This window comes from Rhinopithecus bieti, unplaced genomic scaffold (genome assembly GCF_001698545.2).
Source record: "Rhinopithecus bieti isolate Rb0 unplaced genomic scaffold, ASM169854v2 scaffold_60804, whole genome shotgun sequence".
Lineage (NCBI taxonomy): Eukaryota > Metazoa > Chordata > Mammalia > Primates > Cercopithecidae > Rhinopithecus > Rhinopithecus bieti.
In genome coordinates, this window is record NW_016823080.1 from 109,540 (window position 1) to 112,371 (window position 2,832).

At 44.2% G+C, this 2,832-nt stretch overlaps 1 protein-coding gene across 2 annotated transcripts in view; it reads right to left on the reverse strand.

The window, feature by feature from the left end:
• The window catches only part of ZNF670 (zinc finger protein 670), a 43,633-nt gene that overhangs the window by 36,168 nt on the left and 4,633 nt on the right, over positions 1-2,832 (reverse strand). The window contains exon 1 of one of the 2 annotated variants that reach the window (XM_017861203.1): positions 1,623-1,846. The exons of the other annotated variant lie outside the window; for it this stretch is intronic. The gene's annotated coding sequence lies outside the window, so the exon portion shown is untranslated. Of the gene's footprint in view, positions 1-1,622; positions 1,847-2,832 lie in introns of those variants that run through there. 2 annotated transcript variants of the gene reach the window in all.

Genomic DNA, 2,832 nt, shown 5'->3' on the forward strand with positions numbered 1-2,832 from the left:
ACCGTGTTAGCCAGGATGGTCTCGATCTCCTGACCTCGTGATCCGCCCGTCTCGGCCTCCCAAAGTGCTGGGATTACAGGCTTGAGCCACCGCGCCCGGCAATTCACTCATTTTCAATCAAGAAAATCAAAATCTCACATTCAAATCATGGAATAAAATTCTTAAATACTTGCCCAAACTGGAATTACGTCCCAGCAAGATTTTATAAAGACGAACCCCATGCTCAGTAGGTTAAATACGTTCCAAGCTTGGGGACCACTCTCAAGGTGGAGATATAGCCCAAGGTGGTTCATTCCTAGGGAATGAGTGAAGGAAGCCTGAGTGATCGGAAATTTAATTCTGGGAGCGCCACACACCCATTTATCCCCTGCAGGTGAGGAAATGCTTTCTTCTCCAGGTCTCAGTTCTCACCAGTGACCAAACACTCTCCCAGAGTCGGGTGAAGACTCTGATCTGTGAGTCCTTTTTCTGATACCAAACGTGTGGACTTTGCTGAACACCAACCAATTCTCCAACACCTACTAAGTGTCCAGCAATTAAATTCTGACACCACTCAGAGTCAACACGTACCCCACAAGCTCACACTGCACATGCCAGTTGCAAGTCCCAGGGGACCATGTATCCTTCTGAGCAATTGCTTATAAGTCAGAGGTTCCCATCACCCCTTCCTCAAGTTTGATAATGTGAAAAAAAACTATGTTCAGAACTCAGCAAAAACAAGTTACTGATGTTTACCAGTTTATTATAAAAGATGTGACTCAGGAACAACTCAATGGAAGAGCTGTAGAGGACAAGGGAATGCAGCAGGTGAAGATGGGGTGAGTAGGTAATCCTGTTAAATATCTGCAACTTAAAAAGCAAACAACAACAAAAACGTTCCTTGTGTTCTCCAGGAACAGCTTAGTGAAAACAAACACCTTCTCATTATGACTTAGATGATGCTTCCTTTGCGTATAATAAAGCCAGAAACAGACAACTTTTTTTTTTTTTTTTTTGCCTCTTAACTAATTAGCTGACTAAATTTGTCTTCAGTGGTCAGAACAAAATACTTGTTAACCAAATTTTACTTAAGTTTCCCTCCCTCCCTCAGGCCCCTGAACTCTGATACACTCTCAGCCTGAGTCAACATACAACCCTGCTTTATTCCTCTCCTGTGAACAGGCTGACAGGCTGACCTCAGGGTGAAATGTTCTCTGATTTAGAATCCATCTGGCCCTCTTCTTCTCCCTTTTTTCTAATCTAGTTTGCTTCTTCCTAAGAAAGAAAGCCCTTTTTTGCCTAACCTTTAACATGCTTGCCGCTGTTATACGTGGTGTTTTTCCTCATTGCGATACTTCAGAATAAACTCCCTTCTCATATAATTCTGAATTTACTTTATTGCACCAGTTCCCCACCCTTCTGGCATCAGGGACCAGTTTCCTAGAAGACAGCTTTTCCATAGATGGTGGGGATAGTTTCAGGACCACAGTGTTCTACCTCAGATCATCAGGCATTAGATTCTCATAAGGAGCACACAACCCAGATCCCTCCCATGCACAGTTCACAATAGAGTTCATGCTCCTGAGACTAATGCCACCACTGATCTGACAGGAGAAGCAGCTCAGGTGGTAATGTTCGCTCACCTGCTGCCCACCTCCTGCTGCATGGCCTGGATCCTAACAGGCCACCGACTGGTACGGGTCCATGGCCCAGGGGCTGGGGACCCCTGCTTTATTGAATAATGTCTAGAAAGAAAGCCAGGACAATGAAAATTACACCCTTAAAAAGGGGATCCCATCCTTTCCATCCAGGCCCAACCACATCCACCTGTGAACACCAGATTTCCAGAACTCTGTAGCTTCTCTCAATATAAAGAGCTCCTTTCACAGCTGGCGTGAGCAGGCTGGGACATCTGTAAAGGCAGGCTCCCAAGGAAGAACTGAGTAGGCCTTCCATGGTCTTCTTTTTGCAGGCTTCAGATTGGCCTTCGCTGGCAGTCACTGAGCTCAAGCTTCTGTTTCTCAGTCAAGGTTATTTGGTTGGTTAAATTTTTTTAAAAATAATATTTGAAGAATCCAGAAAAATAACTCAAACTCAGTGTTCATGTTTATAGGAGGGGAGGAAATTGTGAGGCACTTACATTTAATACCTCAACTGGAAAAGCCAAAGTATCTATCCCTATCATACAATAAATATGTCATTTATTTATTATTTCCATGACAACAAATCATCTCCAGGAGTTGCCAAGTCCTATCCCACAAAACTTAGCATTAAACTCCAACTTCCAGATAACAGGATACAGAACAGGGTTATCCACTGTTACAAATTCTCCACCCTGCAAAAAGCAGGGAGGTACTGATGTTTTGATAAATATTTGTAATTCACCAATTTATCTATAACGCTTGCTTGTGAAAAAGTAATCATTTTCTGCAGCCATAATGGAAAAGAGATTTTCATGTTTTTCCCTGGTAGCATTTTGGTATGGTTTGGCTGTGTCCCACTCAAATCTCATCTTGAATTGTAACTCCTGCCATTCCCACACGTGGGAGGAACCTGGTGGGAGGTAACTAAATCATGGCGGCAGGTCTTTCCCGTGCTGTTCTTGTGATAGCCAGTAAGTTTCATGAGATCTGATGGTTTTAAAAACTGGAGTCTCCCTGCACAAGCTCGCTCTCTCTCTGCCTGTCACCATCCACGTGTTAAGATGTGACTTGGGCCGGGCGCGGTGGCTCAAGCCTGTAATCCCAGCACTTTGGGAGGCCAAGACGGGCGGATCACGAGGTCAGGAGATCGAGACCATCCTGGCTAACACGGTGAAACCCCGTCTCTACTAAAAAATACAAAAAACTAGCC